The following is a 25499-nucleotide window of genomic DNA, read 5'->3' as shown; positions in this document are numbered from 1 at the left end:
GGGAAGAGGCCAGCAAGCAGGGAGAGGGTCTTGCAGCCAAGATAGATACTCAAGGAAGGTCATTCTTGTCCAGATGGGGTGCATTTGGGCCACCAGCTAAAGCTGAAAAAAAGCACTCTGTGTCGCAGAGGCCACTTGTGCCTCAGTTGGAAGTGATGGATCCAGGTGGGCCCCCAAGCTACAAACCTGACTTTTCAGGGGGAACGCAGCCCTTTCATAAAATGGGAGGGGCTGTAGCTCAGTGGCAGAGCACCTGTGTTGCCTGCAGAAGGCCCCAGGTTCAATCCCTGGCATCTCCAGGTAGTGCTGGGAGAGACTCCAGCCTGAAACCTGGGAGAGCTGCTGCCAATCAGTGTAGGCAGTACTGAAGTACATGGACCAATTGTCTGATTGAGTATAAGGCATCTTCCTATGTTCCTATTTATTTGGGCAGAGGATCCACCTCCTAAGAGCATCTCTGTCTTATATGGATGGATTGAGTTTCAGTTTATTGACCCACATCCGTCTACTGAGGTCAGCCACTGGTTCGGCACACAACCACCGCCTCACACCCTGGGGATGAATAGGAGAAACATAGCTATGTGTCATCAGCATACTGAAGACAATGTACTCCAAAACTCCAATTGACCCCACTCAGATTTCAGGTAGATGTTGCCCATTCCCTCCGTGCCTGGCAGATGTTCATCCCCTAACCCCCTTCCTCTCTTCACTTTAAATAGCATGGAGGATAAGATTGAACCTGCAGAGGCCCACATGGGAGGGTCTCTGGGGCCAAGCAGCATCCCCCAAGTACCACCTTCTAGAGTTGGCTATCCAAAGTGAATCAACTGTGGTTGAAATGGATCCAGAAAAAGATGAATGGTTGTACTTTAGCGAAGTTTCCTTTTAAAACTTTTTTTTAAAGGGGGATGATGGAAGGCAAGGTGTAAAGAGTGAAGGGGAAAGGGGTATGTTTCTCACTGAGGTGGAAAAACTGTTTCTGGGCTGTACCACTACGAAATAACAAAAGGAGGCTCGCAGGACTGAACATTTCTCCCTGAGAAAAACGTAAGTTCCCTGCATATAGAAAACTAGATGTCAGGGAGAAGTCTTAAGCTGGTTTCTGATGTGAAGTGATGGAGGGAGGAGGAACATTCAGCTATGTGAACCCCTGCTTGCAGAAACAGCAGAAACTAGGCCAGCAGAAAGGTGGATGTCCGATTAAAAAAAGATAAGAGTGGATCCTATGCTGCAGGTTGGGTGTGGGAGGTGGATCCGGGGTTGAAACTGACACATAATAGATTATTGAAAATGAAGCTGCCTCCATAGTATTTGAAAATACAATTATTAGAAAGGCAGCAAGTCCTAGAAAAGAGAGAGAGAGAGAGAGCATGTGTGTGTGTGTGAGAGAGAGAGAGCATAAGAAGAGCCTGCTGGATCAGGCCAGTGGCCCACCTAGTCCAGCATCCTGTTCTCACAGGGGCCAACCAGGTGCCTGGGGGAAGCCCGCAAGCAGGACCCGAGTGCAAGAACACTCTCCCCTCCTGAGGCTTCCGGCAACTGGTTTTCAGAAGCATGCTGCCTCTGACTAGGGTGGCAGAGCACAGCCATCACAGCTAGTAGCCATTGATAGCCCTGTCCTCCATGAATTTGTCTAATCTTCTTTTAAAGCCATCCAAGCTGGTGGCCATTACTGCATCTTGTGGGAGCAGATTCCATAGTTTAACTATGCGCTGAGTAAAGAAGTACTTCCTTTTGTCTGTCCTGAATCTTCCAACATTCAGCTTCTTTGAATGTCCACGAGTTCTAGTATTATGAGAGAGGGAGAAGAACTTTTCTCTATCCACTTTCTCAATGCCATGCATAATTTTATACACTTCTATCATGTCACCTCTGACCCGCCTTTTCTCTAAACTAAAAAGGATGGACTTTCCCTTGCAAAAGCCATGCTGGCTCTGCTTCAGCAAGGCTTGTTCTTCTATGTGCTTAGTTAATCTAGCTTTAATAATACTTTCTACCAGTTTTCCAGGGATGGAAGTTAAGCTAACAAAGACAGGGAGGGAGAGAGGGAGGGAGAGAATGCATTTCTGTTTTGGCTGCATTTTTTTTCTCAGTCACTGGCATGCAACTACTCTGTAAAACTGCAGTTGGTGTATCTTTTCATGAAAACATAATATATACTTTTTTGAAGTATTGTATCCTGATGAACAGACTGGCCTTTGCTTCCACTTACAAGTGATCAGGGGAACTTTTGTCGAGATTATGTTGCCACAACCATCTCTTGGTAGGGATTCAAAATAAAAGCTGCTGGAGAACAAAGAATTCAGTGCAGTTCAGTCATGGAGCACGTTGTCTTGCTGTCCACATCTCGGAAGCTCATACTCTGTTTTTCAGATTATTTGTGGCCACATGGGGTAGTGACTGTGTGAAAGTTAGCAATATTTTTTCATAGTGATGGGTGAGCTTCCTTCAGCCCAAGTTAGATTGGCTTGGAAACAAGCTGAGCTATTTCCTCAAATGTCAGAAATAGCTTGACTTATTTTCTGAGCCACTTTGACTCTGGAAATTGCCCATCCCCTAAACCCCTTCCTCTATTCGCTTTTAAATTATATCTACTGAGTTCTATAATAGGAAAAGGAAGGAAGGAGATTGGATTTCCACCCTACCCTCTCTGGCTGCATTCTGGGTGCATAAACTCTGAATTCTTCTCTGGTTGGGATTTTAATCCAAGTTGGAAAAGAATTTGGGGGTTTGTGAAGCAGTCCTCTCTTTTAAGGTAGGTTTTCGTGAGCCCCACATCTCAAATCTGAGCCAGAAGTTTGACAATTTAACTGGCATCTCTAATTTCTAATAATAATTATTAGAACTGATAGGAATGTATGTATATATGGATGTATGTTTCTGAATTACAAAGATCTGACCAAAGATTGTCATGTGTTGTAGGTAGTTATTTATTTTATTTATTTTTTATTTATTAAATTTATACCCTGCCTTATGGCCAAAAGGCCCTCTTGTACCAAGTGACATTTATGTGCCATATGGATTGAAAGTTGAATCTTGACTCCTGAGCAAAAGCTCAGATGTTGGATTTCCTCCTCCCTTATTTTCTGGTTTGTGGTAACTACAGTTTGATGTGGCTTCTTCATTATTTACTAAATTTATTTCCTTTTCCTACAGAGAACTCAAGGTAGTGTATATGGTCCCCCTCCCATTTTTATCCTCACAATAACCTTGTGCAGTAGGTTAGGCTGAAAAGTAGTGACAGGCCCAAGGTCACTCAGTGAGCTTCATGGTTGAGTGAGAATTTGAATCCAGATCTCTCCAGTCCTAGACCAACACTAACTACTACACTGCATTTGTAAATTGGGCAAACAATGGTTGCCATAAATCATACTTTACCTCACCTCCAAATCGGAACCAGCAAACCATGTTTCCAGTTCTGGTCCTGAGACAGGTTATGGCACTGGGGAATTTGGGGCATGGACACAGGGTAATGTACAGCACTTATCTTTTATTGTATTAAATATTCTTTTTCCTCTTGGACTACAAGTATTTTGCAATGAAGATTTTTGAAAACATACTTTTGGGTATGAATGGAGATTGCAATCTGTGCTAGTAATCCTGTTTTGAACTAGGGGATGAGGGTTATTCTGGTTTAAAGGGTATGATATTTTTGCAATCTCAGTCACCCACCTTCCATCCCAGTTGCTACCTTGCTTCAAGTTTTTGCACAGTATGTAATGCTTACACTTTTTTTTGGTACTGAAGCTCTGCTTGGATTCCAGAATTCTGAACCACAAGTATTTGCATACAAAACATCTAATAGCATTTCCTGTAAAATAAAATATGGCCTTTATCTCTGTTGATATGTCCCTGGATGTGTGTAGCCTCTGTCCCTCTCCTATGGTAATTTTTTGTTTTGTTGTCATGCATACTTTTCTCCCCCCCCCAATAACTCGTCAATAAATGTCTTTTAATCTTCCTCAAAGTGCGAGGCCTGCTTCTACCCACTATAAATCTAGCCAGACACCATCTGTGGGAAAAGTACACATCTCAAACTTGCCCAATGGTCGTGTCCACAGCTTGCAGGTCAAGAAAAGAATTTCATTAAACTGCAAACTTTTTTTCAAAAAGCACAGGTGAAGAAGCACAACCAAACCAAGTCAAATATTCTTCCAGTAAGCAAAGTTTACTGCTGCCAGTTTAAAAGGTAGGGTTCTGTGGTTCAATTGTGTTAGATTTAGCGGGATCTTGTGCTTTAAGTTCTCATTTAAAAAGAAAGTGGAGAATTAAAACTTCCCAGTTGATGTATGCACCACAAAATACACACAAGAGATTTCTTATACTTGTGATGAGTATAAACCCTCGTCTGCAGTCAGGAGAGGAACTTGTTTGTATGTTGGGAGAGAATTCTTTGGATCACAATTACTTTTTTTTTTTTTTTTCAATAATTTTTATTCAGATTTTCATAAAACATACAAGACAAAATCATAAAACATTCAAAGACAAAAAACAAAATCAAAAATAGTTAAACAAAAAGAAAAAAAGAGAAAAAAAAAACAAAAATAAAAAATAAAGAGTAAAATATTGACTTCCCATTTGTCAAAGATCAAATCAGTTATAAGTCTATAATATATAACAATCCTGTCTCTTAAGTCATATTATAAAATCACTTTCCTCCAGTAGTTATCTTACTTAATCATCAAATCTCATAAACATTACTTTATTCTTTCCACAAAAAGTCAAAGAGAGGTTTCAATTCTTTAAGAAATATATCTATCAATTTTTTTTTCCAGATAAGCATATCGATTAATCCATCTCATTACTAATTATGATAATCTTATTGTCATAACCATAGTCAAAATAAACATTTCAATTAATCCATCACATCAGAATCTGTTAAGTTCAATAATTTCAGTAGCCATTGTTCTATTATCTCTATTAGTTCCATTTTCCATCTTCCATCTTCAGTAGTCTTGTTAAGTCCAGTAATTTCAATATCCAATCTTCCATTATCAGTATTCCATAATAATCTTGCTGTCAAAGCCATAGTCATATAGTAAGAGTCTGATGGGAATTACCTCTATCCCAAATATTTTCTTGCCATCCATTCTGAATAGGTTGCTGAAATACTGCTGTAAAATCATATCTCTGTTCTTTTTTTCAAAATGCACTGGGTCATCTCTTAAAAGTTTTTCCATTGTCACATGGCTGCAGTTAATTCCATAGATTTTCTCTATATTGGGCTCCATCACATCATTCCAGTCCAGAAGATTATCCATGCCATTGATAACTTTATCTCTAGAATCTTCATTCATTTCTTCAGAGATAACATTGAGTTCCAAACAATAGATTTTATTTCTAAAGTCCATAGACTCCAAATCTTGTTCCTGTTCCACGTTGGTTCCAATCTCCGGGATCTCCTCTCTCACAGGGACCCCTATTCCAGTCTCCAGGGTCTCCTCTCTCACAGGGACCCCTGTTCCAATCTCCGGGGTCTCCTCTCTCACAGGGACCCCTTCCAGGGTCACCTCTCTCACAGGGACCCTTATATCTTTAATCTCCTGCTTCATTTTACTCAATTCAATTTTCGTTATCTCAATCTCATCCATTATTTTCTGAAACATAGTTATTTCCAGATTTTCAGCCACTTTCTTAATTGCCATTTTAAAAGAAAAATATAGGAAAACCACTTCTTATTTCAGCAACAATTGGGTTAATACTCCAAACTTGGTGACATCACAGTATAAACAGTGCAGACAGCCTTATCTCTCCAATAGTTAAGTAAACAAAATGCAGTTCCCAGGATCGAAACAATTAATGGCAATCGTCAAGAAACAGATTCGTCAAAATAAAATAGACCAAAAAGAGAGTAGTCTCAAAACAGTATAATATTTTTCAAAATAAAAATCTGGAATAGAAATCCCTCTTCTGTGTATATCTTTAGAATGCAAATCCAGGACAGCTTTTTGCAACAAAAACAGAGATAAGCTATTAATTAGTGCGTAGCAGAGAGAAGTTATGGCTCCCCAGTGAGATGTCAAAAACTGATCAATCTGGCAAATCTCTTTTAAACAGCAACAATTTAAGTCAAGTAAAAGAAAAATATAGAAAGAAGGGTGCTTGCCTGTTAGTGCGTTCTCTCTTAGAAGATAAGATGAACGTTCGCTTTAACAGATAGAGCTTGCTGTTGAAAATCCGTCCCACCTTCGTCGGCTGGACCTCGTCCCATAAATTAATGAGATCTGGTCGTCCCAACAAAAATAGGCTTTGAGGTTAATCTCTTCGTTTCTCCCTACCCGGGAGAAGTTTAATCAGTCAAAAAAAAAAGAAAAAACTGACTGATATATCTGAATAAGCTTCTTTTGAGGCAGGAGCCCGTCTCAAAAGCAGGCACAGGCTAAGTCACCCTTCCCGGAAGTCGGATCACAATTACTAACACAGGTGAACATTTTGTGAGCAAGTAACTCCTGGTGTCTAATTTGCAAGGCTGCCTTGACAGCCATACCAGTTCCAGTACTGCTGTTTCCGTTTTTAGAAGTTGATGAGGATACCTCAGCAGTAATATAGCTTCTTGCATCAGCTGATATTCTTGCCGTCTGCACTAGCTGATTCAGAATATTTGCCTCTCCTTTTTTTCATACTCCCAATCACAGACACAGATGAGGATCCCTATCTAATCAATGAGCATGTATTTACTGAAAATGTGGAAAAAACTATACTTTTTAGTGCTCTTCGACAATCTGGTGTGACTGTTAAATAAAGAGCAACCTGTAAAGTGTGTGATGGGTCCTAGTTTGTGTGTAGGATGTTACTTTCTTACCCAGTCTTGGCTGTGAAAGGCAGTAAAGAGCATCATACAAGACTTTTCTGAAAGCAAGGGGACCCAGAAGGCAAGGCTGGGTGATAGCAGTGAAATGCTGTGGCACATGGCCACACATTGTCTGAACTATTCCCCTTTCATGTCTTCCAAAATCAATCGGCTTGCAGGCATTGCTGCCTCCTCACTGTAAGAACAAATAACCTTCCAGCAAGCAGTAGGAAAAATAGATTGGGAAAGGGCTATGTTTCACAAATTTTAACACCAGCCTTCACCTTGAGTTATGGGATAGTGAGTCTGTTTTAGTTCGTGTTTTTCTTAGTTCTTAGAAATCGGTTTCCATTCCAGCTGTGCGGGGTGGTGAACCTTTTCCATCAAGAAAAAGATGGAAGGTCTGGGGAAAAATCCTTTTACTGCCTTCCATCAACATATGGAGTGTACTGCAGTACCCTGAGGAGGATTTCTAAGCAGAGCTTTGTTCAGCTTGTGGACGGTGGAGCTGCTGGACTTTATTTTTTACTGATGGGAAATAGAAATTAGCTTTCCAAGTAAATAGGACCCAGAAGACTCCTCAGTGGAAGCCATTTTCCTTGGCTGATTAGTGCAGCATCACCTGTTTTTAGCTACTTCCATCTGGTCATATTACTTGTTGTCTGAAATCCTCCTGCTTTGATGGTGTTGGTAAGTCTGTGGTTGATTAATGGTTTTTGTCTCTTGAGAGATCCATAGCCATTTGAAACTTCCTGTCATTTATTGGTGAACATTCTATTATGTTCCAAGGGAGAGAAACTAAATGTGATCATCCCCATCTCACCTCCCAGAGTCCATCCTCTTGTGGCCCCAGATTCATGTTCATAAAGAGTGTAAGCTGGGGATCAAGGTTTGTTTGTGGCACAAGAAAAATGCCTGCCTCACTCCAAAGGAGGCTCTTTTCCTTGGTGACACACAGTTTGGTGATGGATCCAGAGATATTAGTGACAATGGTGCAAGTTGGTGTGCATGATCAGGCTGATCTCTGAGGCTCAGGATAGCAGGGCCACTCAGCACTCAGCATTGTCCAAGAGTCTCCACATAGTCTTGTTCTCCTTCTCTTCCACGGTTATTTTTAAGTTTTATTCTTCATTAGTGCAGTCAGGTTATGTGTTTATGGGATGCCTAAGAAATATAAGAGAATATTTTATATATAAAATTAATTATATCAAAGGATTACACAGGAAGTTATGCTTGGCAAGGGATGCAATTGTGCATTACTTTTGCAATTGGAGTGTTAGATACAGTCACGTTTGTGTCCTGTTTGTGAGCTGCTCTGATAAGGCATCTGGCTGATTGCTGTTAAGAACATAGGAAGATCCTGCTGGATCAGGCCAATGGCCCATCTAGTCCAGCATCCTGGTCTCACAGGGGCCAACCATATGCCTATTGGAAGCCCACATGCAGACCCTGAGTGAAAAGAGCGCTCTCCCCTCTTGTGGTTTCCAGCAACTGGTATTCAGAAACTTATTGCCAGGGAGAGCACAGCCATTGTGACTAGTAGCCATTAACTTTCCTATTTCGATAAGCCTTTCAGGTTGAGACCTGTCCCAGTCTGCGTCTGTGTTAGAATTGTTTAATATGTTTTTTAATAATGTTTTTAACCCTTTTTTAAAGTTGTTTTTTAAAAAAATATTTTTAACGCTGTTTTGTTTTAATGTATTTTAAGATCTGTTTTTATGATGTTTTAAAGTGTTTTTAGTGCTTTGTTTGCCGCCCTGGGCTCCTGCTGGGAGGAAGGGTGGGATACAAATTAAATAATAAATACATAAAATAAATTAATTAATAGCCTGATCCTCCATGAATTTGCCTAATCGTCTTGTAAAGCCATCCAGTTGGTGGCCATCACTGCTGCCTGTGGAAGAGAATTCCATAGTTTAACTATGCACTACATAAAGAAGTACATAGAAGCATAGAATAGTAGAGTTGAAAGGGACCTATAAGGCCATCTAGTCCAACCCCCTGCTCAATGCAGGAATCCAAATCAAAGCACACCTGACAAGTGGCTGTCCAGCTGCCTCTTGAAGGCCTCCATTGTTGGAGAGCCCTCCACCTCCCTAGGTCATTGGTTCCATTGTTTTACTGCTCTAACAGGAACTTTTTCCTGATGTTCAGTTGAAATCTGGCTTCCTTTAATTTGAGTTTGCTACAGAATTGTATTCAAAGAATGCTTCTCAATGGTTTCTTCTGAAACTGGGAGCAAGCGGGTACCACAGGGCTCCGTCCTGGGCCCAGTGCTCTTCAGCATTTTCATTAATGGCTTGGATGAGGCAGATGATACAAAATTGGGAGGAATAGAAACATAATTCAAAGTGACCTTGATTGGCTGGAGCATTGGGCTGAAAACAACAGAACGAAACTTAACAGGGATAAGTGCAAAGTTCTACACCTAGGAAAAAGAAATGGGCTCATGTTGCAGGAAGCCAGATTTCAACTGAACATCAGGAAAAACTTCCTAACTGTTAGAGCTATACAACAATGAAACCAATTACCTAGGGAGGTGGGGGCTATCCAGCATTGGAGGCATTAAAGAGGCAGCTGGACAGCAACCTGTCGGGTATGCTTTAACTTGGATTCCTGCATTGAGTCCTGCACTCGGGGATGATTGAGAAGAGATCCTGGCCCTCCTCTGTGTGGCAACCTTTCAAGTACTTGAACCGTGCTATCATATCTCCCCTCAGTCTTCTCTTCTCAAGGCTAAATATGCTCAGTCCTTTTAGTCTCTCCTCATAGTCCCCTAATAATCCTTGTTGCCTTCCTCTGAACGCGTTTCAGTTTGTCTGCATCTTTCTTATGGTGTGGTGTCCAGAGCTGGACTCAGTACTCAAGATGAAGCCTAACCAGAGCCAAATAGAGGGGAACCACACAATTTGGAAACTATACTTCTGTTAATGCAGCCTAAAATAGCATTTGCCTTTTTTTGCAGCCATATCACACTGTTGGCTCATATTCAGCTTGTGATCAACAGCAATCCCAAGATCCTTATTGCATGTAGTATTGCTGAGCCAAGTATCCCCCATCTTATAACTGTGCATTTGGTTTCTTTTTCCTAGGTGTATAATGTTGCACTTATCCCTGTTAATTTTCATTGTTGTTTTCAGTCCAATGCTCCAGCCATTCAAGATCCCTTTGAATTTTGTTTCTGTCTTCCAAGGTATTAGCTGTCCCTTCCAATTTTGTTTCATCTGCAGATTTGACAAGCATTCCCTTTTCCTCCTCATCCAAGTCATTAATAAAAATGTTAAAGACCACTGGGCCCAGGACTGAGCCCTGCGATGCCCCACTCATTATCTCCAAATTGAGAAGGAACCTTTGATAAGCACTCTTTGAGTATGATTCTTTAGCCAACTGTGTATCCACCCAATAGTTGTTTCATCCAGCTCACGTTTAGCTAGTTTGCTAATCAGAATATCATGGGGTACTTTGTCAAAAGCTTTCTTTTGTTTGTCCTCAATCTTTCAGAATTTAGCTACATCAGGTGTCCATGAGTTCTAGTGTTATGAGAGAGGGAGAAAAACCTTTCTTTATGCAGTTTTCCCATGCCATGCATAATTTTGTACACTTCTGTTGTGTCACCTCTTAGTCACCTTTTCTGTAAACCAAAAAGCCCCAAATGCTGCAACCTTTCCTCATAGTGGAGTTGTTCCATCCCCTTGATCATTCTGGTTGTGCCAACCACCTCCTTAGACAGTCCCTGGCACCTGTAAATAGTAGTAGCAAATGCAACACCAGTGTTTAAAAAGATGTAGCCCCCCCCCCCCTGGAAATTACAGGATTAATTGCTCTTGTGTTTAAATATTTTGTTGTTGTTTAATCTTTGTGCTTTTAGCAGTTTGCTCCTCAAATTCTTTTTCAGCATCTCTTATTGTCTGCTTGTGTTTCTTTTGCTAAAGTTTGTATTCCTTTTTGTTCTCCATCTTTTGAAGGAAGCCTTCTTGCTAATAGCATTTTTGACTCTGCTAGTTAACTCTGCTGGCATCCTCTTGGTCCTGGTGGTACCTTTCCTGATCTGTGGTATACACTCTGGTGAAAAAATGAAATGGGCTGCCTTGAAGTCGATCCTGACTTATGGCGACCCTACGAATAGGGTTTTCATGGTAAGTGGGTTTCAGAGGGGGTTTACCATTGGCTTTCTCTGAGGCTGAGAGGCAGTGACTGGCCCAAGGTCACCCAGTGAGCTTCATGGCTGTGTAGGGATTCGAACCATGGTCTCCCAGGTCGTAGTCCAACCCTAACCACTACTTTCCGGTAGAGCTTCTAAAATTGTGTTTTTAAACCACTCTCAAGCCTTTGGAATGATTTGACCTTTTTGACTTTGCCTTTCAATTTCCTTTTTACCAACACCTTATTTTTTGAAAGTTTCCTCTTTTGAAGTTGAATGTAACCATGTTAGATTCTGTTGGCAACTGACCATTTACATATATTTTTAATCGCACTGTGGTCCCTGCTCTCTATACTTGCTTCTTGTACCAGTGTTGGATGCCACTTAAGATGAAGGCCAGGGCCGCTGCCCCTCTGGTCGATTCCGTGACCAACTGTTCTAGGGCACAGTCATTTTAGGGCATCTAGAATACTATCTCTTTTTTGTGACAAGTAGCCAGTATGCTAGGAACAGAATGTTGACTAAATGAATATTCTGATTCAGCAAGGCAATTCTTAATGTTTTTCTAGCCCTGAGTAATGTTGGAACGTGCCTGGAATTCTCCAAGTCCCTGGGGATCACATAGTACTTGGGTGGCCAGAGTTGCAGAATCAACTTGAAGTCACCTGCTGAAGACTTCATAAAGCCAAGAACCAGAAGGCTGTGGCGTCTTCTCTCCCCAGCAGCCACACCCCACAGCTGTTCTGCAGCTGCCCATGCTGACACTGTTGCCTAAAAGTCTCATTATAGAACTCCATCAAACACCATTCTTTTCCTTTTCTTTTGGAATTTCTCAAAACACCCTGTTTGGACCACCGTTGCCACCTCTTGGTGAGCTTGGTGAGGTGGGATTGGAAAGCTGCTGTCATAGTGGTTTTGGATGTCACATTAAATTGATGTCTGTGACTTAAGCAATTGCGCTCTGACTTTAAGTTTGCTTATGAGTGCATCTTGCCTATCTGATTAGTGCAATGGCACACTGGAAGTATAGGGACTATATTTTGAACCTACTGTCCAGAGTCGTCATAAATAACAGGCATACTAGAATGTCTCTTAATTGCATTTCATTTTTTAAACTTAATGGAAGCTGCACCAATCAGTCATGATTCAGTCTGCCATCCCAAGTACGAAAGATTCATTGATGTCCATTGGCAAATAGATCTCTGTCCATAGGTCCTCATTTTTACCTGTTGCCATGCATTTGCTTTCTTTCTCTCTTTCCCTGGGTGCTTAGGATAGGGTGGGCTATTATTTTAAAATATTTATTTATTTTATTTAGTATTTAATTCGTATCCTGCCTTTCCTCCCAGCAGGAGCCCAGGGCGGCAAACAAAGCACTAAAAACACTTTAAAACATCATAAAAACAGATCTTAAAATACATTAAAACAAGACAGTGTTAAAAACATTTTTTAAAAAAACAACTTTAAAAAAGGGTTAAAAACATTATTAAAAAACATATTAAGCAATTCTAACATAGACGCAGACTGGGATAGGTCTCAACCTAAAAGGCTTATTGAAAGAGGAAAGTCTTCAAAAGGCGCTGAAAAGATAGCAGAGAATGGCGCCTTCCTAATATTCAAATAAAATATGTAACCTTAAACTGCAGAAAACTGAGAAGGAATGACAGGACCTGTATACTGCTTTGTAATCTTTCACATATACTTCCGCCTGACTCTGTTAGCATTGGGCTTGAAGGCCTCTGTTTCCTGAGTCTCTTCTTTCAGCGTTATGCAAGCAGCTTGTTCCAAAGTCTTGGATGTGAGCCTGTGTCCCCAGGTGCCTTCACAAATGGGTGTATGCATGTGGGAAACAAACTTAGTAACATGGAGAATAGTATTAGATGGCTTTTCGAAAGTAGGGATGAAATGTGGAATGAAGGTGCCCAACGGGAAAGATGCAGAGCGCTTGCCTGGGTTGCTGTGATGGTGTTTGCCCAGTCCTACTGCATGTGCTTATGTTTCTCTGTGCGCGTGTGCTTTGGATTTTGGGAAGTCTTTGAATTGTCCACAAGATACTAATGTAAGCAGGACCTGGATGTAAGCAGGTGCTGTTATTTAATAAAGTTTTATCTTTATCCCATTTTAAGCTTTTTTCAGTAACTCAGATCCTGCCTCCACAATCTTGGAATATCTCCTTTATGTTCCATATTTTATTCATTTTATGGAGTTAATTCTGGACGTAACTTGGTTAGTGGGTAGGATTAATATCTGCCTGGGTGATACCCTTGATTTTGAGACTGGAAATAAAAGTAGGTTAAAAGCAAGTGTTCTTGGGCAGGCCGCTACTTTGATACCTAATAAGCTTTCCCCTCTAAAATTTCTTTTTTCTCCTTCCAAACGTTTTCTGTTTTGCAGAATCATCTATAATACTGCTTTTACGTTAGGAAGGTTTTCTACTTTAGTTGTGCAGTACTACTCCACTGTCACTAGCTGGTCAAATCCTGTTTGAAAAAAAGTAAAACAATTCTTGGTAAGGTTCCTGTGCTTTTAACAGCTGTATAACGAAAAAGAGATTTTTGCAGGTCACAGGGAAAGTTTCATTCACTGGTTACGCAGCTGTTAAAACTACAGCAGACTTGGTGGGAAAATAAGCTGGTAAGGCTGCAATTAAGAGACATTAAACTCTTCATGATGGTCCATATCAGTTATGCTGCCAGTCTGGTTTTGAAGTAAGGCTGTGGTTCTTCATGGTTTTGCTCTTACCCAGACTGTTTCGTAAACTTACCAATCGCCGTTAGCAAGGCCATGCCTTACAGCAATTTATGAATGTGTTTTCACCTCTTGCTGTGTTGCTTATAACGTTCTTTGTTTGCCACTTTAGAGCTGTGGAATGCTGTGAGGACTTCACTGGCCCCATAGTCATAGACAGAATCTGTTTGGGACTATTTTCAGCGGAAGGATATACTTCATCTATAAAAGGTACCAAACTTTAATCTTGCTCCTTAAGAGGACTCATCTTTGAATGAAATTTCACCCACTTCCTCTCACCCCTGACTGTAATTAGGGTTGCCAGGTTCTTGGCCTGAGACTGATTCTGTATCTTTAGGAGAAGAGAAGGTCAGCCAAGTGCAGGTGTTCTTGCAACTCTGTAATGGGAAAAACCACAAGGTGGAATTCTCCCTCCCTCCTCCACAACTTTTAAAGGTACAGAAGACCTCTTGGAGGCCGGGCCTGGCAAGCCTGGCAAGAAAAGAAGGGGGCATTGTTCCCTTTTCCCTAAGGAACAGCCTGTGCAAGTAGCAGTCTATCCTGACATCTGTTCCTAAACAGATGACTGCATCAGGTCTTAGAACTCTGTGTTTGGCAGGTGGCGAACTAGCAGTCCTCCAGATGTTGCTGGGCTCCCAATTCCTGTCACCCCCAGCCAGCGTGTCCAGTGGTCATGGATCATGGGAGGTATAGACCAGCCATATCTGGAGGGCCACAGGTTACTCACCCTGATATATGGCTTTGCGACACTGGGAAGAAGTGCACAGGCTTTTCTCTTTAGCTCTGCAGGGAAAACCACTTCAGTTTAGCTCATCTGTTTGCTCTTTAGATCTTCCTCCTGAGCCTCTGCAGATAACATGACTTAGTAGCTGCCACTCTGTGTGAAACCAAGTCCTCTGAAGCACTGCGATCTAAATCCTTCCTCTGTGAAACTTCCAAGCAATTCCTTTTTAAAAATAAAATGTTTGAAGTGTAAGATTTTCTGATGGTTTTGGCAAGGATTGGGAGAAGAACACGGTCAGATCCAAACTGACGAGTACATAAACATCTTTTCAATTCCAGTGTGAAACGAGGATGCCAAAAGGCCTTATTGAACAGACCCTGATGGGTGATCAGCTTAGTGATTTCCAATTTTCTGGAAAAGTGCAGCAACCTTTGTAGCGATGGCAAATCTTTAAGTGGCTGGGATGAGATTAGAACAAAAGATTTGTGTACTGTACCTGGTTTTTTATGGTGCCTTCCCACTGAGCATGTCCTACATCGTTCTGCCTTCAAAAGCCTGGCTGGAAGTAGTCTCTCTTGCTTCTGATGTATAATTTACTGCTTTTTTCCTGGCGCGCCAGCCTTGTTTGTATTGGTAAGTGCCTGTTCTCTGTGTACAGCCCGCTGAAATTTTTGTAGGCTGAACGTGCTGTGCTGAATATACCTGGGTTTCTGTGAAGTGCTTTTGAATAGCAAAGTTACAGCAAATAAGCTAGGTTGTCTTAGCCCATAAATACTTCCTGTTTCCCTTTGCTTTACCTCTGTAAACAGATAACTGAAGTTGCAAGTCTGGTTTACTTCAGAACAGTCCCACAGACATCATATAACACAGTTCTCTTTGTTTAAAAAATCTGGGAATTGTTCTCTAAAATAAAATCCAAAGCCACCCTTGGAATGGGGTTTTGGGACTTTTCTTGTCATTCTTGTTTTTTTAGCTTTTTAAATGCCATGCTGTCATGAAATCTGAAAGTTTCCGAGCCACTGCAAATTATTGTGATTAAGTGCCTCCTCCAGACATGCCCTACAAAAGCTGTGGGTCAAAGAAACAAGCCTTTGTTGTTTAGTAAGAGGCAAATTAAGATTTCAGATTTCTTGGCAAGTCCTAATTTAAATTTTAGACAGCTTACGTGGGAGAACCACTGAGATGCTGTGCCTTGAGAGAGACAACCGAATGCTGCAGTGCCTGAAAGAGGCGACTGAATGCTGAAGTTTGAGTTAGGGGTGGGGGACCTTTTCTTTTTTTTTTTACAATAATTTTTATTCAAATTTTCATAAAACATAGAAAACAAAATCATAAAACATTCAAAGACAAAAAACAAAACAAAAATGATTAAACAAAAAAAATAAAATGTTGACTTCCCATTTGTCACATATCAAATCAGTTATAGGTCTACAATATATAACAATCCTGTCTCTTAAATCATATTATAAAATCACTTTCCTCCAGTAGTTATCTTAATTAATCATCAAATCTCATAAACATTACTTTATTCTTTCCACAAAAAGTCAAAGAGAGGTTTCAATTCTTTAAGAAATATATCTATCAATTTTTCTCCAAATAAACATGTCAATTAATCCATCTCGTTAATAATTATAATAATCTTATTGTCATAACCATAGTCCAAATAAACATTTCGATTAATCCATCTCATCAGAATCTGTTAGGTCCAATAATTTCAATAGCCATTATTCCATTATCCCTATTAGTTCCATCTTCCATCTTCAATAGTCCTGTTGTCCAGTAATTTCAGTGTCCAATCTTCCATTATCAGTATTCCATAATAATCTTGCTGTTGTAGCCATAGTCATATAATAAGAGTCTGATGGGAATTTCCTCTATCCCAAATATTTTCTTGCCATCCATTCTGAATAAGTTGCTGAAATACTGTTGTAAAGTCATATCTGTGTTCTTCTTTTTTACAAAATGCACTGGCTCATCTCTTAAGAGTTTTTCCATTGTCACATGGCTGCAGTTAATTCCATAGATTTTCTCTATATCAAGCTCCATCACATCATTCCAGTCCAGAAGATTATCCAAGCCATTGATAACTTTATCTCTAATATCTTCATTAATTTCTTCAGAGATAACGTTAAATTCCAAACAGTAGATTTTATTTCTAAAATCCATAAACTCCAGATCTTTTTCCAATTCCACATTTGTTCCAATCTCCAGGGCTTGTATCTTCCCTTTATTTTTTCTTTTCTCATCTCTGATCTCATTCTCCTCTTTCACAGGATCCCCTATTTCTTTAAGCTCCTGCGTCATTTTGCTCAGTTCAATTTTCAGCTCCTTACTACCCTGTCGCAGGGTTTGTTTCGTTATCTCAATCTCATCCATTATTTTCTGAAACATAGTTACTTCCAGATTCTCAGCCACTTTCTTGATTGCCATTTTTAAAACCACGAAAACAAAGCAAAACAAAAATAAAGAAGAACCACTTCTTATTTCAGCAACAATTGGGTTAATATTCCAGGCTTGATGACATCACAGTATAAACAGAGCAACCTGCCTTATCTCTCTATGTTCAAGAATGCAAAACAAATTTAGTTCCCAGCATCAAAACAGTTAGTGGCGTCGTGAAGAAGCAGATTCGTCAAAATAAAATAGACCAAAAAGAGAATAGTCCCAGACAATATAATATTCCTCGGAATAGAAATCAGGAATAGAAATCCCTCTTCTGTTTATATCTTTAGAATGCACTTCCAGGACAGCTTTTTGCGACAGAAACAGAGATAAGCTGTTAATTTCGTGAATAACAGAGAAGAGTTATAGCTCACCCAGAAGTTGTCCAAAGCCGATCAATCTGACAAATCTCCTTTTGCTGCAACAATTTAAACCAAGTAAAAAAAATAATAGAAAGAAGGGTGCTTGCCTGTTAGTCCGTTCTCTCTTTAAAGAAAAGATAAACGTATCGCTTAAACAGATAGAGCTTGTTCGGAAGTCCGTCCGGCATTGTTGGCTGGACCTTATCTCATAAATTAATGAAATCCAGTCCTCCCAACAAAAAACAGGCTTTTGAGGTTGATCTCTACGTTTCTCCCTGCCCGGGAGAAATTTCATCAGTCAAAAAAAAAATGTTCTGACTGATTTATATCTGAATAAGCTTCTTTTGAGGCGGGAGCCCGTCTCAAAAGCAGGCACAAGCGAAGTCACCCTTCCCGGAAGTCGGGTGGGGGACCTTTTCTAACCTGAGGGCCGCATTCTCTGAGTAACTTTCTAGAGGCCACATGCCACGGGGGGGGCAGGGGCAAAAAGTAGGAGGAGCATGGGGTGTGATCCTTAATTTTTGTACAGTAAGCTACATTTTACCTACCCCTCATCCAGGAAAGCAAGAGACATCAGTTTGAGAAGACATTCTAGCCAGGAAAAAGCACTTGCAGGCATGGAGCAGGACCATTGACTGGTGTAGCCTGAGGAGGAAGCATGGCCTGTGGAAAATCCAGAGAGACAGATTTGGAGGGCCACATTTGGCCCCTAGGTTTGAATTTCCCTACCACAGCTTCACGTCAAGGCAATGTGGAACTTTAAATAAACCTACAGTGCCCTGAAACAGTATTTGCCCCCTGTCTGATTTTCTGCATGGTTGCATATTTTTGGCACTGAATGTTACCAGATCTTGAACCAAACCTAACGTTAGGGAAAAGGGAACCTGAGTGAACAAATAACACAAACTTTTGACACTTATTTCATTTATTTATTAAAGAAAGTTAAGCAACACCCAATGCCCCCGTGTGAAAAAGTAATTGCCCCCTTAGACTCAAAACTTGGTTTTCGCCAGACATAACTGGGCCCATGTTGCCCCAAAAGTTCCATCTTTGACTTATCTGTCCATAGAACATTGTTTGCCAAAAAGCACCTGGACGATCAGCGAGAGTTCTGGAACAATGGATGGAACTTTTTGGGCAACATGGGCCCTGTTATGTCTGGTGAAAACCGAGCACTGCATTCCACATGAAGAACCTCATACCAACGGTCATGCATGCTGATGGCAGTGTTATGGTTTGGGGATGCTTTGCTGCATCAGGACCTGGATGACTTGCCACCATTGAAGGAACCATGAATTCTGCTTTGTATCAGAGAATTCTACTGGAGACCACCAGGCCATCCATCTGTCAGCTGAAGCTGAAGCATGGCTGGGTCATGCAGCAAAACAATGATCCGAAACACACAAGCAATTTTCCCTGGATGCCAGTCCATCACGTGGGTACTAGTCCATCAGCTGGTGTCCAAGGACAGGAAATGCACTGAAGCTTGCAGGCATGAGGAAGTAGTCAGGTGTCACTGGCTTGCAGACCCCAGTTCATTTCCTGTCCTTGTCCAAGATGGGTGGCTCAGTCTTTGCTCCCACTTGAATGATGGTGTGAGTGACTTACCTTTGTCTTTCTTTCCAGTCTTTCTTCTTAGTTGGGGGGTCGGGCAATTGTTCTAGCCTTCCCTTCACTACTGGGTTTTTTCCTCTGTTTTTAAGGGGGAAGCCCTTTCCCTGTTTTGTTAGTCCTGACCCTCTCTCTCATTTTGTCGCAAAGCGTGGCCATTTTTACCTCCCCCTAGCCGGTGGGGATCTTACCCATTCCCCCCCTTTTTTCTGGTGGCGTTTGGGGCAACCACACGGTCTCCCCTCCAGCATCCACAAGTCCCCTTCATCCAGAGGGGGCTTGCCTCCTGCCGCTGTAACTCCATAGCACGAGCGGCCATGTGGTTCCGATGCGGTCTGCTGCCAGACCGCTTCCCTTCTGGGGGGACTCACCACTGGAAACCTGTTTTTCTGACCCGACTGGTGGCACCACTTTTGCGGGGGGGGGGGGGAACAAGGACCGCAGTGCGGGCAGTCAGAGAGTCTTGCCTCCGGCTGCCATAGAACCCTTTCCCCCCCACCTGGCTGGCAGTACAGCCACAGTGGGAGGGAGCCTTTCCACAGCATGAACAGTCAGGTTCGCCGCCAGTCATTGGTAGACCCCTCTACCGCCCCACCAGTGCTTGCCGCTTGGATTTCTGGTGGCACAGGTACTGCCCTTCCCTGTAGGAAGTCTTACCCCGACCTACCTGCTGCTCCATTCGCTTTCAGCGGGACAGAGAGCCAGCATCTCCAGCTCTGCTGGATAACCTGCAACATTACAAGTAAAATTAATTTTTTTAATATTATTTTTACTACCATTGTCTTTTTTACTGTAATATTTCTGCCTTTGTATATTTTTACTATTTTCAATACTTTTGGTGCTGTTTTCACTACTTCTCTTATTCCAGGGGGTGGGATTCCATGTTCCCCTCCCCTCTGCCCTCCTCCTAATTTCTTCTCCCTCCTTCTTGGACTGGACGCAGAGAGGATAGAGTCCCCATAGAGGACATTTGCCTAACCACAACGTAGACCTTAATGCTCTCCCTTCTTGCCAAACGTGGCAGCAGGCAGAGCAAGGTCTCCATAGACGACATCTTCCTGGCTGCAACTCAGAGTTACACACTCTCCTCACTTGCCAAACGCAGCAGTGGGCAGAGCAGGCCTGCCACAGAGGATAGTTCCTGGCCACAACCTGGGTCCCTACGCTCTCCCCCCTCGCCAAACGCGGCAGTGGGCAGAGTTATCCTTCATAGCCAACATACATGGCTTCAGAGCAGAAAGCAGCAGAACAGTCATGCTCATCAGTTGGGCAGATGGCCCAGCCTAACATGACCCTGGGCCTCCCTGCAATAAAAGCAGCCGCTCCACAAACTTTGCAGTCCAGCACTTTGAGGGCAGAGCCTCCCAAGGCCAAGAGGGCCAAAAAGATGCGAGAAAAGGCACAGTCCAGCCAGGACCCATGTAAAGCCAGGTACATGGGCTTGGATGATCAGCCGCCGCTAACCCAGTCTGACAGGGAGCATCTCTTGGGGGACTCTGGCACAACAGGGCAGAAGTTGACCACAGCGAATGTTTCAGACAATGACTCCAGTGGGACATCGCATCAAATAGCATGCTCAACGCAATTGTCCAGCCAGTCAAATTCTAGCCAGAGAGTCCCACTCGAGTTCTCCAACAAGCTGATACAGACACTCAAGGAGGCTCTATTTGGGTCACTAGCCGGTGGCCCCAGCTCTACACAGCCGCCTGCTGCCGGTCACCCCTCTGACACTAGTTTGTCTAGGGGGCGGAAGGCCAAACGCAAGACTAATCACTCAGTCGAGCCCCAACATTCCTCAGACGAGGAGGGGAAACTGTTGCCAAGTCTCTTCGATACATCAAGAGGCAGACTGCGAGGGGAATCCTACCAGGAGTCCTACCCCTTGTTGGACCAGGATTTATTGGCGACAGAGTGGAGCACAGACTCAGAGGTGGAGAACCCTGGACCACCACCACAGAAACTAATTCAGGCCTCCAGTTACTTCTCCCTTCTGAAGAGGGTCTGAGTCGCCTGGAAGCAGAGAAACCAGCAACCAATAAGGCTCTTCTTTCAGAAGCGGAGCAGGAGCAGCCCTCCACCAGCATTACTGTACCTATGCCAGGACCTGTTCGCAAGAATGTGTTAGCAGAATGGAGGGCGTGACCGGCCCCCTTTCGCCTGATCCAGCTGCAGGACTCTTCTGACACTGACTTTGCTCCTTGCTTGCAAGGCCCCCAGCGGCCCCTGGAAAAAAGAGGGGCAGAAACCAAGATGCTAGAAAACTAGAAATTTATTGTTTGTAAAAACCCAACGAATTTCTGCCTGTTGATTTACAGGCCTTTGTCAGGGGATTATAGGCTGGCGAGAAGTTAAATGAGCAGACCGCTTACAACAATATAACATTTGAACCCTGGACTTAATCCTCAGTGGGGACCGGGACCTGGTGCGAGATGTAAGTGTTGTTGAACCGATTGGGAGCAGTGACCATAGTGCTATTAAATTAAACATACATGTAAATGGCCAATTGCCAAGAAAATCCAACACGGTCACATTTGACTTCAAAAGAGGAAACTTCACAAAAATGAGGGGATTGGTAAAAAGAAAGCTGAAAAACAAAGTCCAGAGGGTCACATCACTCGAAAATGCTTGGAAGTTGTTTAAAAACACTATATTAGAAGCTCAACTGGAGTGCATACCGCAGATCAGAAAAGGTACCGCCAGGGCCAAGAAGATGCCAGCATGGTTAACGAGCAAAGTCAAGGAAGCTCTTAGAGGCAAAAAGTCTTCCTTCAGAAAATGGAAGTCTTGTCCAAATGAAGAAAATAAAAAGGAACACAAACTCTGGCAAAAGAAATGCAAGAAGACAATAAGGGATGCTAAAAAAGATTTTGAGGAGCACATTGCTAAGAACATAAAAATCAACAACAAAAAATTCTATAAATACATTCAAAGCAGGAGACCATCTAGGGAGGCGATTGGACCCTTGGATGATAAGGGAGTCAAAGGTGTACTAAAGAACGATAAGGAGATTGCAGAGAAGCTAAATGAATTTTTTTGCATCTGTCTTCATAGTGGAAGATAGAGGGCAGATCCCTGAACCTGAACTAACATTTGCAGGAAGGGATTCTGAGGAACTGAGACAAATAGTGGTAACAAGAGAGGAAGTTCTAGGCTTAATAGACAATATAAAAACTGACAAATCACCGGGCCCGGATGGCATCCACCCGAGAGTTCTCAAAGAACTCAAATGTGAAATTGCTGATCTACTAAAATATGTAACTTGTCCCTCAGGTCCTCCTCCGTGCCCGAGGACTGGAAAGTGGCAAATGTAATGCCAATCTTCAAAAAGGGAACCAGGGGGGATCCCGGAAATTATAGGCCAGTTAGCTTAACTTCTGGAAAACTGGTAGAAAGTATTATTAAAGCTAGATTAACTAAGCACATAGAAGAACAAGCCTTGCTGAAGCAGAGCCAGCATGGCTTCTGCAAGGGAAAGTCCTGTCTCAGTAACCTATTAGAATTCTGTGAGAGTGTCAACAAACATATAGATAAAGGTGATCCAGTGGACATAGTGTACTTAGACTTTCAAAAAGCATTTGACAAGGTACCTTACCAAAGACTTCTGAGGAAGCTTAGCAGTCATGGAATAAGAGGAGAGGTCCTCTTGTGGATAAGGAATTGGTTAAGAAGCAGAAAGCAGAGAGTAGGAATAAACGGACAGTTCTCCCAATGGAGGGCTGTAGAAAGTGGAGTCCCTCAAGGATCGGTATTGGGACCTGTACTTTTCAACTTGTTCATTAATGACCTAGAATTAGGAGTGAGCAGTGAAGTGGCCAAGTTTGCTGACGACACTAAATTGTTCAGGGTTGTTAAAACAAAAAGGGATTGCGTAGAGCTCCAAAAAGACCTCTCCAAACTGAGTGAATGGGCGGAAAAATGGCAAATGCAATTCAATATAAACAAGTGTAAAATTATGCATATTGGAGCAAAAAATCTGAATTTCACATATACGCTCATGGGGTCTGAACTGGCGGTGACCGACCAGGAGAGAGACCTTGGGGTTGTAGTGGACAGCACGATGAAAATGTCGACCCAGTGTGCGGCAGCTGTGAAAAAGGCAAATTCCATGCTAGGGATAATTAGGAAAGGTATTGAAAATAATACAGCCGATATCATAATGCCGTTGTATAAATCTGTGGTGCGGCCGCATTTGAAATACTGTGTACAGTTCTGGTCGCCTCATCTCAGAAAGGATATAGAGTTGGAAAAGGTTCAGAAGAGGGCAACCAGAATGATCAAGGGGATGGAGCGACTCCCTTACGAGGAAAGGTTGCAGCATTTGGGGCTTTTTAGTTTAGAGAAAAGGCGGGTCAGAGGAGACATGATAGAAGTGTATAAAATTATGCATGGCATTGAGAAAATGGATAGAGAAAAGTTTTTCTCTCTCATAATACTAGAACTCATGGACATTCAAAGAAGCTGAATGTTGGAAGATTCAGGACAGACAAAAGGAAGTACTTCTTTACTCAGCGCATAGTTAAACTATGGAATTTGCTCCCACAAGACGCAGTAATGGGCACCAGCTTGGATGGCTTTAAAAGAAGATTAGACAAATTCATGGAGGACAGGGCTATCAATGGCTACTAGCTGTGATGGCTGTGCTCTGCCACCGTAGTCAGAGGCAGCATGCTTCTGAAAACCAGTTGCCGGAAGCCTCAGGAGGGGAGAGTGTTCTTGCACTCGGGTCCTGCTTGCGGGCTTCCCCCAGGCACCTGGCTGGCCACTGTGAGAACAGGACGCTGGACTAGATGGGCCACTGGCCTGATCCAGCAGGCTGTTCTTATGTTCTTATATCCTTCAGAGCTGAAAACATGGCCTCTGCCTTTGCCAGCAGCTTGGCTGGATGAGCTGCTGGACAATCCCAAGTAGGATTCAGAACGGGTCAGAAAGTCCTTGCTGAAGATCCACAAGACGGCTGCCTTCATTGCAAATGCCACGTCAGATGCTTCTCAATTCACTGCCAGATCCATGGCAGCTGGTATTGTGGCACGCCGCACACTCTGGCTAAAACTTTGGGACACTAACAACACAGCAAGGTCCAACCTCACCACCAAGCCATTCGGCGGTGGTAAGGTCTTTGGCAACGAGACACTGAGGGAGGTCCTGGTAGATCACAAAGAGAGAAGGAAGCCGCACGTGGCAACCACAAAGCAGGAAGACAGATGCAGCCCCAGAAGGTACCCCCCTTACAATTCTTATCATTCCTTTCATTCGGGGAGACGAACAGCGGGATGAAGGGATTACAGACCCTCCCCCCGCTATTCCTGGAACAAGTCTTGATTCCAGCCGAGAACACACCCTGACCAAGCAGAGAGGCCATCACCAACAACAATGACACCACGGAGATCGGGGGCACCCTACTGCTGTTCGCCCCCACCTGGAGGGCCATCAAGGCTGATGCTTGGGACCTCACCTCCATCTCCAGGGGCTACTCCATAGAATTTGTCAGCCCCTCCATGCCTCAGATTCCTGCCTTCCGCATTACTCAGGGAGCCAGCAAGAAGAAGCATCTTGGCAGCAGCCATTCAGCACCTAAAAGACACACATGCCATAGGGGAGATGGAGCACTCGCAGCTTGGCTTAGGCGTCTACTCATTCTTGTTTACAATTCCGAAATAAGACTTGTCCTGGAGAGCAATACTAGACCTCAACCACCTGAACAGGTTCGTGAAGTATCACAGGTTCAAGATGGAATCCCTAATCTCCATCAGGGAAGCTCTACAGGAAAGCGACTACCTAGCCTCCATAAGACTTGAAGGAAGCCTTTCTTCACATTCCCATCCTTCCCTCTCACAGGAGGTTCCTAAGATTCTCCTTTGGGCAACATCACTTTCAATACAGAGCTCTCCCCTTTGGTCTGACCTCAGTCCCAAGGGTTTTCACAAAAGTCATGCCGACTGTAGAGGCTCACCTCTGCCTGCAGGGAATACACATCTACCCATATCTCGACGACTTACTAGTGCGGGCAAATAGCCTTCAGCGAGCTCAGGAGCATGTCAAATCGACACTGACTCTTCTCAACCAGCTTGGCTTCTTGATCAACCATGAAAAGAGTCACCTGACGCCTGCCCAGCAACTGCAACACCTGAGGGCCCACCTAGACACAGGGCGGGGCCTCATAACTCTGTCACTGGAAAGAGTACAGAACATCATAGTGACAGCGACAGCACTCCACCAGAACTGGAAAGCAGACATTATGGATCTCGCGAGGGCCCTAGGGCTTTTCATCTCCAACGTACAGATAGTCTCGTGGGCCCACCATCACACAAGACCTCTGCAGTGGGCTCTGATTCCCCACCAGACAGACATTGCAAGGTTGCGACACAAGCACATCCCCCTGTCCACAGAGCTCCACCAGTCTTTCATATGGTGGATGAGGAGGGACAACCTTCTAAGAGGCACCCCATTCAGGGATCCTCCCAGAACCATAACTACAGACGTCAGCCTTCAGGGATAGGGAGCACACTGCAACAGCAACTACACACAGGGCACATGGTTAGTGGAGGAAGCAAGACACAGCATCAACTGGCTGGAACTACGAGCAGTCTGACTTACTCTTCTACCCTTCAGCCAGCACCTCCCCCTCAGACACATTCTCATATACACTGACAACTCTACGACAAGGGCACATATCGTCAGACA

General features: G+C 43.0%; 1 protein-coding gene across 9 annotated transcripts in view; it reads left to right on the top strand.

Annotated features, from left to right (window-relative positions):
- FAM168A (family with sequence similarity 168 member A) overlaps window positions 1-25499 on the top strand; it is a 251675-nt gene that overhangs the window by 37395 nt on the left and 188781 nt on the right. For 7 of the 9 annotated variants that reach the window (XM_061629079.1, XM_061629078.1, XM_061629086.1 and 4 more), the window contains exon 2: window positions 13792-13889. The exons of the other annotated variants lie outside the window; for them this stretch is intronic. The gene's annotated coding sequence lies outside the window, so the exon portion shown is untranslated. The remainder of the gene's footprint in view (window positions 1-13791; window positions 13890-25499) is intronic. 9 annotated transcript variants of the gene reach the window in all.

Source organism: Rhineura floridana, chromosome 5 (genome assembly GCF_030035675.1).
Source record: "Rhineura floridana isolate rRhiFlo1 chromosome 5, rRhiFlo1.hap2, whole genome shotgun sequence".
Lineage (NCBI taxonomy): Eukaryota > Metazoa > Chordata > Lepidosauria > Squamata > Rhineuridae > Rhineura > Rhineura floridana.
The sequence above is the reverse complement of the archived record's forward strand: the minus strand, read 5'-3'. Positions and strand labels throughout refer to the sequence as shown.